Raw genomic sequence first — 15,769 nt, forward strand, 5'->3', positions numbered from 1 at the left:
AAAAAATGACCTCTTCCTAAATATTTCATAAAATAATTACTTTTGTATATGGTTTCCAAGAAACAAGGGAGGCTCAACTTACCCCACTCTCCCCTACCAGATCTGCCTTTTTACAATGATGCCTCTGCACACCCAGCTATAAAGACTCCCTTGTTCTCTGTCTTTCGAAACATGTATGGATAAGGCAATGTCCATAGCAAAATGTATGAATCAAAAAAATATAAAAGCAAAATATAGCCATAGCTACAAAAGTATTGTCCTTAATATTTATTTTTATGAATAATCGCAGAACAGGTCAAGGGGAACGGGTTAGAATTGAGAAAACGCTCTGAGTGGAGAAGAATGACAAAAACGTAGGTGGCCTAAATAGTGAACCCTTCAAAACAGAAAAAGGAAGATAAAGGATGAAAAAAGGGCACAGTGGTTTTAGAGATGGGTTTCTGTAAAGAGACGTAACAGCACTTCAATCTGGATCCACAGTATACGTTTATGGCTGCATTTGCATTTGTGCAGCGATGTTCGCAGAGCCAATCAATGCATTAATGTAGAAGTCTCTCAGCCTTAGTGATTTATTTATTGATCTCCTGCTATTTTAAGCCAAACACATCACATAAAATGAACCCATCTGCTAATCTCACTGGGCAGGGTCAAATGCCAAAAAACGTAAATGAAACGCATCATCAACAATATTTAATATACAACAAATAAAGTGGTGAAATTCTAAAGGTTAGAATGAAACGCAATAAGGAATCATCGCTGTAACTGTAGTTCATTTAATCATGATCGTAGACTTCAAATAGGGAGCTAAAACAGAGAGATGTTACTTATAGCCAGATGGATGGATGAATAGATGGATGGATAAATAGATGGATGGTTAAAATAAATGAATGGATGAATCCTAATCTACACTGCAGTGTTTGGGTTATTGTTTGTTGCCACTGGTGGGTCCTTGGGGAGTGAATGTTTTTATTTATTTTTGTTAACAATGTACCGTTACTGTACATTTCACCATTGCCATTAAAGAATGTATAGAAACAAAACAGTGTTTTGATGATATTAATTAATATAATTTTACACTTATGAATTATGTTAACTACTATTTCTCTTATAAAAACATATATATATATATATTTAACCTTATTTAAGCAGGTATTCACATTGAGGTCAGAAGACCTCTTCCCAAGGGAGACCTGGCCAAGAGGGGCAGCTCAGTCATATGTATCCCCTATATGGGAGTGAAAAACTTAAGACACACAAATTGACCAAAAACAGATGGGGGAACGCTGACACTGCTTCAAGACACTCTCAGCTCTGTGTGCTTTGTCTCCCTGCCTTAGCATCGATGTACATCACTTCTGTTAGACAGGCGGATGACACACATACACACACACGCACGCGCACACGCACACGCACACACACACACACACACACACACACACACACACACACACACACACACACAGAGAGAGAGAGAGAGAGAAAGTGGCTCACTCACAGTAAACCAAAGACTATCTACAGTAAAGTAGAGGCTGTGATCAAGCGGTGTTGCCTTTGGCTATTTGGCTCTAGAGATCACTACTCTACACTGCACCATATCAATAACAAAGTGAAGCATTAGGACGATAGATCAGTGGGGCCTCTGATATCATGACAATTACCATGTGTAGCATAGCAACACAGAGAGATGTAAGATCTCCATGGCTGTGGGGTATAGCAGCATGCAGGAGCATGCAGTGGGAGTCAACCACTGGCCTGATGTGAGGAGACAGATCTGAGGGGGAGAAAAGGGAAACTAGCGATTTCACTTCTCACAGATCTGTGATCTATGGGTGGGGGATTTGGCACTTGTAATTGAATGGTTCAAAGTTCCTCTGAAGAGGAAATAGACACAAAGGAAAAGCTAAACATACGTACGCAGTGCACATACAGGAGAGCTCACACACACACACACAGTCTTGTTTAACTAACCTTGTGGGGACCCACAATTGATTCCCATTCAAAATCCTATTTTCCTTAACCCCTAACTCTAAACCTAACTCTTACCCTAACTCCTAACCCTAACCTTTAACCCCTAAACCTAACATTCTAACCCTAACACAATAGCTTTTTTCCTTTTGGGGACTGACAAAATGTCCCCAGTTGGTCAAATTTTTGTTTGTTTACTATTCTTGTGGGGACTTCTGGTCCCAAGTATAGTTAAACATGTCCATGTACAAAAGAGCACACACATGTACAGAGTGGGTATAGGCCTTCTCCTACCGTCCTGCTCTGTCTTTGTCAGCTCCACCAGTTTCTTTTGTTTCAGTGTGTCCACCACGTCGGCCAGGCTTCCTTTGCGGCGCTCGAGTGTTCCGAAGGTGGATCCGCCTAGCTGCTCGCCCCGCTCGCGGGAACACTCCTCAGGCTTTGGTGGAGAGGTAGAGTTATTCCGGTAGGAGTACAAGGAACAGCCCTTGCTGCTACCATTGTCCTATAGGAACAAAAACAAAATGGGGTGGCAGRTAGCCTAGTGGTTAGAGCGTTGGACTTGTAACCAAAAGGTTGCAAGATCAAATCCCYGAGCTGAAAAGGTAAAAGTCTGTCCTTCTACCCCTGAACAAGGCAGTTAAACTAGGCCGTCATTGAAAACAAGAATTTGTTCTTAACTGACTTGTCTACTTAAATGGGGGTTTGAAATTACTATGACTTCTTATTTTTCCTTTAGTAGCTTATGGTCATTACCTCAACTAAATATTAATGGCCATTATTTCAACTAATAACTAACTCACCACCAAGTAAAGTGTAACTTAAACAACAATCACTATTTATATAATTGCTTTTTAAATTGGACTTTTCACCACCTCTCTATTGACTAATGTTTGTGGTTGTTGCTGCTGTGGGTGTTGKTTAAATAATCTAATGTTWGTGGGTGTTGCTGCTGTGGGTGTTGTTTAAATCATCTAATGTTTGTGGGTGTTGCTGYTGTGGGTGTTGTTCAAATCATCTAATGTTTGTGGGTGTTTCTGCTGTGGGTGTTGTTTAAATCATCTAATGTTTGTGGGTGTTTCTGCTGTGGGTGTTGTTTAAATCATCTAATGTTTGTGGGTGTTGCTGCTGTGGGTGTTGTTGCTGTGGGTGTTGTTCTGTAGGTGTGTGTTCAAATCATCTAATGTTTGTGGGTGTGTTGCTGTGGGTGTTGCTTTGCTGTGGGTGTTGTTACAAATATCTACAATGTGTGTGTGTTGTGTGTTGCTGCTGTGGGTGTTGTTCAATATCATCCTAATGTTTGTGGTTGTTGTGTGTGGGTGTTGGTTCAATCATCTAATGTTTGTGGGTGTTGTGGTGGGTGTTGCTGCTGTGGGGTGTTGTTTGCTGTAGGTGTTGTTTAAATCATCTAATGTTTGTGGGTGTTGCTGGTAAAATCATCTTCTTACAGCAGAATCTAGAGTCCTGTATTGGCAGCCAGAGTATGACACCGTGGCACGGCAGTGGGGAAAGGACAAGTTGATATCTACATCCCAAATGGCTGCCTTTTCCCTATGTAGTKTACTACCCATAGGGACTTCAGTCAAAACTAGTGCACTATATAGGGAATAAGGTGCAATTTGGGACAAAGGCCATAACTCATGGGTTTCGYAACAAAGGCAGTCTTTTGGGCCTGTGCCAAGAACACGGTTACAGATATCCACTCCCTCCATCTTGTGATTGACGAATTAAACTCAACGCAGAAGAATGCCACAGGTCATAGCCTGTGGGGCAAGGGTAAGAGGTACACACCTGTCATGCATGGAGATAGCAGTGGTTTTCAGGTTAAAAACAGCCAACGCTGACTATACAGCAAAGCAAAATCCCACAGGACTGACCATGGACATTTTTTGTGTGGAAATGACAAACTTCAGAAGCCTTTTTAAACCACRAAATACACTACAAGTTTAACATTTTCCTGCAACAGTGTGATCCAGTTAAGATCCTACATATGTACACTTATGACATCATAGGTCAAAGGGCATTCATGGGGCCAGTAATACTGTAGCACAGCGATAGAATGCGTCCCAAATGGCACCCTACTCCATATATTCCACTACTTTTGACCAGAGCCCTATGGGTCGTGGKAAACAGTAGTGCACTATATAGGGATAGGGTGCCGTTTGGGACATAACCATACTGTTTTTAATAGTGAACCGACATTGTCCCTCAGCACACACTCTAGCACAGGTGGCCTGACGAGAGGTTTATTTCTGAATGTTGTCTCCTCCTCTTACAGAGTGGGGGGATCTCCAAGAACATTAGATGGCTTATGTTACAAACACAAGGGGCTTTGGYTAACAGAGACATCTAAAGACGTCCTTGAAACTGTTCCAGGAGGCATTTGTCTTAAAGAGGAAGATTCCTCTATAATGGGGATCAGTGACAGTGTCAATCTGATGAAGAGTGTGTGTGTGTATGTCTCACCGTCTGAGTAGAGCCTATACTCTTCCACGCCAACTCAGGCTGGCTGTCTCTGATTGGCTGGTGCTCCTCTGGGAGGGSTTTGCTGTGCAGAGTGGGCGAGGCCGGCTGGTCCTGGCTTTCTCTGTCCTCATTGGCCCAGCCCACATCGTCCTGACCCATCGCTTCCTCTTCCTCCGTCGCTGGGGGAAACGGAGGTGTGGCTTGCTTGGAAGACATCATTCTATAAAAAAACAATGAAAACATTTATGACTTTCTTCCACGTTCATTCATATCTGTATCTTGTTATGCACCTGTTGAGGAAAAACCACAAAACACCTCTTAACACTGAATATTCAGGATTAGAGTGGATGTTGGGATGATACTGTAGAATGCTCTCACACATGAAGGGGAAAACAAGAAAATACCTTTTCTTCTACATTACAATCACACTGATGGACAGAAGTGAACCACAGGAAGACTTCCTTGTTTTTATTTTCCTCCCCTTGTATTGTTTTATTTGTTAAGCACTTTGAAATGCWTCCCCTGGAAGAAATGTGCTCTATAAATAAAGTTTGCTTTGATTAAGCTTATGTTGCCGATGGCAGATGGAATTTTATCAGTGTTATGACTCCATCACCTACTGATTCCTAGAAGTTTGAGTATTGAGGTCAATCATTAGGAAGACAATCAAGCTTACACTGCAAAACTTCTCCAGCGCCTGTCTTTYATTTATTATTTTGKATTTTKGKATTTTACCCCCTTTATCTCCCCAATTTCGTGATATCAAATTGCGATCTTGTCTCATTGCTGCAACTCCCCAACGGGCTCGGGAGAGGCGAAGGTCGAGTCATGCATCCTCCAAAAAGATGACCAGCCAAACTGCGCTTCTTAACACCTAATCCAGAAGCCAGCTTGACCAATGTGTCAGAGGAAACATCGCCCAGCCTGCAGGCGACCGGCCCGCCACAAGGAGTTGCTAGAGAGCGATGATCCAAGTATAACCACCCCGGCCAAACCATCCCCTAACCCGGACGACGCTGGGCCAATTGTGTGCAGCCCTATGGGACAGAGATTTCTCTATCTTCTTCTCCAGTGTTACCCTATCTCCAAAGGCCATTTTGAACATGATACATTCCCCCCATCCCCACCCACCGGCACGCACACACACACACAGTAATAMACCCATTTGTGGTAGGATAWTCTATTAGACAGTGTATAGATGCAGGATCTTAATATAGAATAGAACATGGAACCGACAGAGATGGTCGCCTCGCTTCGCGTTCTTAGGAAACGATGCAGTATTTWGTTTTTTATGTATTATTTCTTACACTGTTACCCCAGGAAATCTTAAGTCTTATTACATACAGCCGGGAAGAACTATTGGATATGAGAGCAACGTCATCTTACCAACATTACGACCAGGAATACGACTTTCCCGAAAAGGATCCTCTGTTTGGACCACCACCCAGGACAATGGATCGGATCGCAGTAGGCGACCCAAAACAACGGCGCCGCAGAAAGGGCAGACGGAGCAGTCTTCTGGTCAGGCTCCGTAGACGGGCACATCGCTCACCGCTCCCGAGCATACTTCTCGCCAATGTCCAGTCTCTTGAAAACAAGGTAAACGAAATTCGAGCAAGGGTTGCCTTCCAGAGAGACATCAGAGATTGTAACATTCTCTGTTTCACAGAAACATGGCTCACTCGGGATACGTTATCAGAGTCGGTACAGCCACCCGTTTTTTCACGCATCGCGCCGACAGAAACAAACATCTCTCTGGTAAGAAGAAGGGTGGGGGTGTATGCCTTATGATTAACGAGTCGCGGTGTGATCATAACAACATACAGGAACTCAAGTCCTTTAGTTCACCTGACCTAGAATTCCTTACAATCAAATGCCAACCGCATTATCTACCAAGAGAAATCTCTTCGATTATAATCACAGCCTGGTATATCCCCCCTAAGTAGATACCTCGACGGCCCTGGAAACCACATATCCTGAGGCTGCATTTATTGTAGCTGGGGATTTTAACAAAGCTAATCTGAAAACAAGGCTCCCTACATTTTATCAGCATATCGAATGCGCAACCCGGGCTGGCAGCATTCTGGATCATTGCTACTCTAAAATCCGCGACGCATACAAAGCCCATCCTCGCCCTCCCTTTGGCAAATCTGACCCCGACTCCATTTTGTTGCTCCCAGCCTATAGACAGGAACTAAAACAGGAAATGCCCGTGCTCAGGTCTGTTCAACGCTRGTCCGACCAATCTGATTCCACGCTCAAGATTGCTTCGATCACGTGGACTGGGATATGTTCCGGATAGCCTCAGACAACAACATTGATGTATACACTGATTCGGTGAGCGAGTTTATTAGCAAGTGCATCGGTGATGTTGTACCCACGATGACTATTAAAACCTTCCCCAACCAGAAACCGTGGATTTATGGCAGCATTCGCGCAAAGCTGAAAGCACGAACCACTGCTTTTTATCATGGCAAGGCGACCGGAAACATGACCAAATACAAACAGTGTAGCTATTCCCGCCGCAAGGCAATCAAACAAGCTAAGCGTCAGTATAGAGACAAAGTAGTCGCAATTCAACGGCTCAGACACGAGACATAAGTGGCAGGGTCTGCAGTCAATCACGGATTACAAAAAGAAAACCAGTCCCGTCGCGGACACTGACGTCTTCCTCCCAGACAAACTAAATAACTTCTTTGCTCGCTTTGAAGACAATACAGTGCCACTGACACGGCCCGCTACCAAAACCTGTGGGCTCTCCTTCACCGCAGCCAATGTGAGTAAAACATTTAAACATGTTAACCATCGCAAGGCTGCCGGCCCAGACGGCAGCATCCTCAGAGCTTGCGCAGACCAACTGGCTGGTGTGTTCACGGAAATATTTAATCGATCCCWATCCCAGTCTGCTGTTCCCACATGCTTCAAGAGGGCCACCACTGTTCCTGTTCCCAAGAAAGCTGAGGTAACTGAGCTAAACGACTATCGCCCCACAGCACTCACTTCTGTCATCACGAAGTGCTTTGAGAGACTAGTCAAGGATCATATCACCTCCACCCTACCTGACACCCTAGACCCACTCCGCTTTTCTTACCGCCCCAATAGGTCCACAGACAACGCAATCRCAATCATACTGCACACTGCCTTAACCCATCTGGACAAGAGGAATACCTATGTAAGAATGCTGTTCAACGATTACAGCTCAGCATTTAATACCATAGTACCCTCCAAATTCGTCATTAAGCTCGAGGCCCTGGGTCTCGACCCCGCCCTGTGAAACTGGGTCCTGGACTTTCTGACGGGCCGCCCCGCCAATGGTAGGTAGAAACAAACATGTCCACCCCGCTGATCCTCAACACTGCGCCTCACAAGGGTGCGTTCACAGCCCTCTCCTGTACTCCCGTTCACCCATGACTGCGTGCCATGCAGTCCACCAACTCAATCATCAAGATTGCAGACGACACTACAGTGGTAGGCCTTGATTAACCACAACGACGAACGGCCTCAGGGAGGAAGTGAGGGCCCTCGGAGGTGTGGTGTCAGGAAAATAACCTCACACTCAACGTCAAAAACAAAAAGGAATGATCGTGGGACTCAGGGAAAACGCAGAAAGGAGCACCCCTCTATCCACATCGAAGGGACAATAGTGGAGAAGGTGGAAGTTTTAAGTTCCTCGGCGTACACATCACGGACAAACTGAAATGGTTCACCCACACAGACAGCGTGGTGAAGAAGGCGCAACAGCGCCTCTTCAAACCTCAGGAGCCTGAAGAAATTTGTCTTGTCACCAAAAACACTCACAAACTTTTACAGATGCACTATCCGAGAGCATCCTATTGGGCTGTATCACCGCCACTGGTCCAGCAACTGCTCAGCCCACAACCGTAAGCTCTCCAGAGGTAGTGAGGTCTGCACAACGCATCACTGGGGGCAAACTACCTGCCCTCCAGGACACCTACACCACCGATGTCACAGGAAGGCCAAAAAAGAATATCAAGGACAACAACCACCTGAGCCACTGCCTGTTCACCCCGCTATCATCCAGAAGGCGAGTCATACAGGTGCATCAAAGCTGGGACCAGACACTGAAAACAGCTTCTATCTCAAGCCATCAGACTATTAAACAGCCATCACTAACATTGAGTAGCTGCTGCCAACATACTGACTCAAATCTCTAGCCACTTTATGTAATTAAGAATTGATTATAAATGTAATCACTAGCACTTAAACATTGCCACTTGATATAATGTTTACAACCCGACATTACTAATCTCATATGTATATACTGTACTCTATTGTACTCTTCATCGCAATCCATATATTATATGTACATACTTCTTCATCCTTTACACTTTGTGTATAACGTAGTTGTTGTTTGAAATTACACCAAAAGAGAACCAACCTCAGTTTCTAAAATGTAAAAACAGATCGCCACTTCAGTATTAGCACCCCATAAATCACGCAGGATCGTTTATCTCTGAAGTATTCCATCTCCTGGGCCCCCTAATACCTAAATCTAACCCTTACTCAAACTATCCTAAAGAGAGAGAGAGAGAGAGAGAGAGAGAGAGAGAGAAGAGAGAGAGAGAAGAGAGAGAGAGAGAGAGAGAGAGAAGAGGAGAAGAAGAGAGAGAGAGAGAAGAGAGAAGAGAGCGAAAATATGGTATACCAGTAGAGGGCGAGAGAAGAGTGAGTAGTATAGACCCTGCCATATTATTTGTATCGCTTTACCCACAGGTGAGACAGAAGAAATGAGTCAAGTCATAAGATTATTAACTGAGAGTACATTAGTAGTATAATATTGAGGAGAACAGTGAGAGAGTCCCTATGGAGAGTGAGCACCACACAAGTACAGTTCACACATAAGATATTATTAAGTATGCAAAAGAATAAATTCAATTCAGCAAAACAGAGGTAGTATAAGAGTCGAATTGTGAAAACTCTAATGGAGCTCAAGCTGAAGAAAATCAATTAATACATCAAAATGTTGACCTCGCGTAAAGTGCCATCACCACTGATCCAAAAGGATGACTGCTCGCAGACGTAGTTTCTTCTCTATAACAGGTACACGAACGAATTAGACGTAGCACACCTCTTAAATGAGTGGGGATGCTCCATAATTCTCATTGTTTTCTGTATGCCTTTAATAAAAATCAACCTTTTTACTCTCACTTTTATGCAACGATGCATATGCGAATCGTAGTACTAGTAACTTTCCGTGATATGAACGCATCCCTCTGATGCGCAGTTGCCAATAGGAGCCCAAATTGACGTCTCCTTCTAGTAGGGATAGCACACAAGTTAACCACACAAGCGAACTCACAAGACCACCCCTAATGCCAGATGCTATTTGTGTAGTAATAGTCACTAAAACATATCATTTATCTATGGAGTTCGCAAACTGGAAGAAAAACAGAAAACTGTTTCAGTCTTCACCCATCCAGAGCTGGGAATCCATCTTCATTGGAAGTCATGGAATATCAATAATAAGAATCTGGTTGTAGCAGAGAGGACGCAAAGCACAAAAACTTAGGAAACAGGGAACAGAGTCCGTCATTGCATGCTACCATAGAATCTATCTAACACCCCAGTCAACAAATGCCCCACCAACGCCAGCTAAGCGACAACTGACGATAGCATAACAAATTGTTAATTCAATACACCGAGCCAAAATACCCTACATAATCCTCACTCTGTAAATTAGCACGTACGCGATGCATGATTTCCAACTTCCAAAGGAACAATTTCCCACCCAATACGAACAAATAATTTCCATGTTATGTTTCAATCGATGCCATGGTTCGATAAATTCAACCACATATCTTTTTGCAGTCACAATCAGGATGGCGACGGGCGGAGCAAGGCGGGAGATGGGAAGATACGGCAAATGTACAGAACTACACGACTACGTACTGAGAACATTTTGCATCACTCAGAGGTGTAGAAATATGATGCAAAGATGCATCTACGGCTGTATTTCATCATAATTTTGACAATATATATCTTGAAAAACTTGATTGGATAGACAAATGGAAAACAAATTTTAATGTGACTACTTATTAACAAGAATACTAAAATGAAAGACCAAAAGTATCAAAAAGTTCGTTTGTTGGTGATTAAGTCCTTTTTACATAATTGAGGGATAGTAGATCATGCAGTCGTCACGGACACCACCACCAAATATCACACACCACATGTGGACACCAACAGAGAACTACGTTGTAATCGCCACGGCAAGTCGGATCCAAGCTTCACAGGACAGACCGTTATACCACGTAAAAATTGTATTATATTAATTAATTCAACAACCTATTGATGCACACAAATGAAGCCTATCTTTATTATCCCTCGTCAACATCTTCATAGTAGACCACCCTCAAATATCTATAAGAACGCCATTGGAAATCATTCTGCTTTAATAAGTTTGCCAACCATCGTTAAATAAAAAACCTCAATAAAATACCCAGTCTCAAATTTTGGTTGATACGAATTGAAAAACCCTCTCCTTCTCTATCCAATCCTAGCTCAGGTGTCCACAGCCCTTAACACTTATCCCCACTCGCGAGATGCTCACAGTAAGTATTCGAATAATGTACTGACACCCGAGCCAGTAACCATCCACACTACCTCTCTGCCTAACATAGCAAACCAGATCCCAGAAGAGAAACCTAAAATATTACTCGCCTCCCGCAGAACTGCGAGATTCTTATGTATCTCACGTATATATATCTCTAATATCCATAGATACAGCATCCAACTTCTCCTCTGATAGCTAATTTCCTAAGAGATGTTATACCATCGTTGTAACTAATGTACCTACAGCGAAGCGTGACACCTCTGTACCAATAAGTAGTAGCTAGTTTCTCCAAAATGCTCTTAACATCCACAAGCACAGGCGAAGCACACACACATGTCCAAGAGAAAGCAAACCACCAAAATCCTCACTAAAACTATGGCCAGAAGTGCCCTAAGAAACAACTTGGATAATCGGCAAAACAATTGAAGGATAATTTTCAAAATCGAAATACTCACACGACTGGAAATAGGTTCGTCATATTGCACCTTTCCTAAATAAGGCTGAGCTCCACTATATGGTGCAGTAGCATCTTCTATTATACGCTTGTTTAGGAATGCTTCTTGACTGGAATACAGAAGACGGGGGCGGAACCGAGGCTCCTTTAGACTCAAGGAAGTACTAATAACACCGAGTGGCCACTATAGAGTTCACTTGACACCATAACCCGCCGGTCACAGCATGGAAGTGATCGTAATAGGCTTGCTGTTCATTTGAGCCGATTTCTACTGAAAGACAAAAGATAGAAATCCCTCTCGGATTCTGCCTACGCTGCACACTAAAACGAGTATAATGTCTAAGAATTCTAAAAGGAGAATAGAATTAATCCTTAATGACCCTAGAAGAAACATCCTAAAGATTGATTCGCAAAAGTATTACACGTATTAACACGCATGTTTCTAACGAAAACTTACCGGAACTACTTGTTAATTGACTATTCCGATCCTCAAGCAATATAACTAGCAGCCTAAGTTAGACACAAAATTAATCCTCACGACAATCATATTAGATATTTTAATAACTTTAGCTGGTGCTAACCCCAACACCCGTCCAGACAGCACACAACCACACAGACCAAAATTTAAGTGTATATTGCTTTAAGACAAACAAAATATATGAGCTTATACTTCGCATAAGCAACAAATCAACAAACTATTACCATGTATATTCTAGTCATGAGAACTCCTGCATGACAGGTGCAACTGTACCTGGAGCTAATAATCTCATCACTAAAGATAAGACCCACCAAGTCGAAATCCATTATTACTACTAGGTCCTACTGACAACCATTATAGTGAGGCTCAGAGCCACCAAAAGAACACATAGGCGAGCCAGGCCAAGAAATCATCAAGTAGTCTTGAATAATCTGCCTATTGCCACCGCTGAGACGCAATCTAACTCAATTATTTAAAACGGCAATAAAATGAAGTGCTAGATTGCTGTCAATAAATACTGTAACAAGCTTTTTAAATAACTACTACATCACAGCCCCTGACAATTCAAATGCTAAGGAAAGACTCCATTTATTACTCCTATAATAATCCCATTTTGGTGCATGAAAATTAGTTGTAATATATTAATATCCCAATGAGTTCTCATTTATTCTTCTCCTTCATGGCCCTACCAGAATTCACACACCATAGTTACACGTAGGTTCTCACGAATTTCATCAGATGAAGTTAATCTGATAAAAGTTATAGATATGGCTCTCTGGCAAACCCACATCCTACACAAGCAGTGGTCTTAATTGGACAAACTAACGCTCGAACCAACTGTACCTATACAAATTAAGTTTATGCAGTTTACTAACGCAAATAAATAAAAAAAGTACTTAAACCAACATTGTTTTACAAACTCAGATGGTTAGGAATGCCCTACTATAATCCATATATCCGGGACAAACCGTCCTAAACAAAGAACAAAAACACACGAGTCTATTGGAAGTGCCAAATTGTAACCAAATCCAGAGTCCTTAGTGCAACGTAATTCATATCCAACAGTCTGATGAACAATCACAGAAAGTTAGTGAGATACATTCTTTAATCTCTATTTCAGATTTGTGACCTCCCTCTTTGCTGAGGAAAATGCTGTGTTTCTTGACTAGGTCTGACAAATTGGCGCTAGAGACGATAATCCGCTTTAAGTGTGTCGATACGTTAAACTCATCAGGTAAAGCTAATTTCCAGATCGGACGAGCGTGATGAAGGAGTTGAATAATTAAACAACAAATTTAATCTTTAAAAATAGAGCAATAAAGTGAGCACTTTCATAATAGGTTTTCGGAAAGAAATATAAACATTCATTTTTTATATTTTTGAGATTAACTTGTAATTGTTTGAATATTGAAATAAAACTGCGCCTTCGTGCACTTTCACTATGTTGTCATATCATCGAGTTTAGAACCGCAGGGAATACAACGACAGAAATCCCAGCCATCAAGAAGAAATACGAAGTCTAGTGTGTTAGCCACCAGAAAGAAAGAAACAACTTACGCTAAGCTCTGATTGCATGAGATAAATGAGTGGCTGACATGCCCGAAGATGAGTTTGGATTGGGTCTACCACTAAACACGTGTCCTGTCTATTGGAGCTGGTCAGTATGTTTAGGTAATCCTGTCGAAAACTGMTTTTAAATATTTTTTTATTGCGTAGTAAAACTGCATAAACCTAATGTCAAGTTAAAGTGTACTGTTAGCTAGCTAACGTTATGTGTATGMTTTTCACTTTCTGGAGGACCGAGTTTTGAAATCAGTGGAATTTGAGTATGATAGCTAAGGAGATGGAGAAAAGACAGGTCTGGAATAYATCATCAAACTAAGGCAACAATGCATGGCATCAGACAGGAGATGTGTCCAACCATGATGTATACTGGGAAGATTTTCAGATATTACACGTTTCTAATTTTGACAGAAAGTGGTTTCATTTCAAGTATATTGTTAGCTAGCTGGCTGGGTTGCTAGCTAACGTTATGTGTATGATCTTATTATTCGTATCTCAGACACATTTGCTTGACTAGTTATAGCTATAGAACCTGGTGGTTAACTACCTGCAGATTCATGCAGGGTAGTAACGTCATGAGTTGTGATTATGGTCCATTGTTTAGCTAGCTAGCTACATGTCTTAAYAAAAGACTCCACTCTWATTGTGACAAAGTATTTTCATTTCAGGTTAATGTGTACTATTAGCTAGCTAGCTAACATTAGCTGGCTGGCTCACTAACTAACGTTACGTCATGCGTTGGGATTCATTGCTCACCTAGCTAGCTATCTAGCTACATCTCTTAGCAAAAGACTCTCGTCTTAGTGTGCCAGAGCGCAGAATAACTGATGCATTTTTGAACGCTCAACACCCGTTGAATCTGTCCGGTGTCAGTAAACATAGCAACAAAGCGTAATTCAATTGTTGCCAGCAGCACAGTTACAGTCACCAACACTCTGGATAACATGAAAAAAGCCYAACCAGCTCTGCTAGGGTGAGTAAAATGGTCAGAGTGGGTTGTTCTCTCATTATGTGTCTGGAAGTAGCTAGCCAATGTTAGCCAGTTAGCTTGGGTGCTTGACTGCCGTTGTGATGTCAGAGCTTTTGGAACAACCCTACTTATTGGCCAGAGTGTCCAGTGTGTGCTCTGAACGTGAAACACTCTGAATTTACGAACGGACAATCTGACAGCACAGTTGCAGTCATCAACGCTCTGGATAACMTAACAGCCCAACCAGCTCTGCAAGGGCGAGKAATGTTCAGTGAGCTGTTCTCTCTTTTGTAGATGTCTGGAAGTAGCTGGCAAGTTAGTACAGAACGCACAGATCAACCCTTAAGGAGATGGGTGGGGCTAAGGCTTAAGAGGGTGTGAACAATGCTGAATGGGTGTAGACAAAGGAGGGCTCTCCAATAGTAATACCAAAACATTGAAAGACGGTTTTCTCAAACAGTGAGTTTACAAGTTGATCAACTTTCAAAGCAGAATGACTTTCCCACTGTTTCCTCAATGCAGTGTATGATACAGTGAGGAAAAAAGTATTTGATCCCTGCTGATTTTTGTACGTTTGCCCACTGACAAAGAAATGATCAGTCTATAATTTTAATGGTAGGTTATTTGAACAGTGAGAGACAGAATATCAACAAAAAATCCAGAAAAACGCATGTCAAAATGTTATGAATTGATTTGCATTTTAATGAGGGAAATAAGTATTTGACCCTCTGCAAAACATGACTTAGTACTTGGTGGCAAAACCTTGTTGGCAATCACAGAGGTCAGACGTTTCTGTAGTTGGCCACCAGGTTTGCACACATCTCAGGAGGGATTTGTCCCACTCCTCTTTGCAGATCTTCTTCAAGTCATTAAGGTTCGAGGCTGACGTTTGGCAACTCGAACCTTCAGCTCCCTCCACAGATTTTCTATGGGATTAAGGTCTGGAGACTGGCTAGGCCACTCCAGACCTTAATGTGCTTCTTCTTGAGCCACTCCTTTGTGCCTTGGCCGTGTGTTTGGGTCATTGTCATGCTGGAATACCCATCCACGACCCATTTTCAATACCTGGCTGAGGGAAGGAGGTTTTCACCCAAGATTTGACGGTACATGCCCCGTCATCGTCCCTTTGATGCGGTGAAGTTGTCCTGTCCTTTAGCGAGAAAACCCCCAAAGCATAATGTTTCCACCTCCAATGTTTGACGGTGGGATGGTTTCTTGGGGCATAGGCACATTCCTCCTCCTCCAACACGGCAAGTTGGTTTGATGCCAAGAACTCCATTTTGGTCTCATCTGACCACA

At 42.5% G+C, this 15,769-nt stretch overlaps 1 pseudogene; it reads right to left on the bottom strand.

Annotated features, from left to right (window-relative positions):
- LOC111971958 (transcription factor SOX-6-like) overlaps positions 1 to 15,769 on the bottom strand; it is a 212,050-nt pseudogene that overhangs the window by 116,650 nt on the left and 79,631 nt on the right.

Source organism: Salvelinus sp. IW2-2015, linkage group LG13 (assembly GCF_002910315.2).
Source record: "Salvelinus sp. IW2-2015 linkage group LG13, ASM291031v2, whole genome shotgun sequence".
NCBI classification, from domain to species: Eukaryota; Metazoa; Chordata; class Actinopteri; order Salmoniformes; family Salmonidae; genus Salvelinus; species Salvelinus sp. IW2-2015.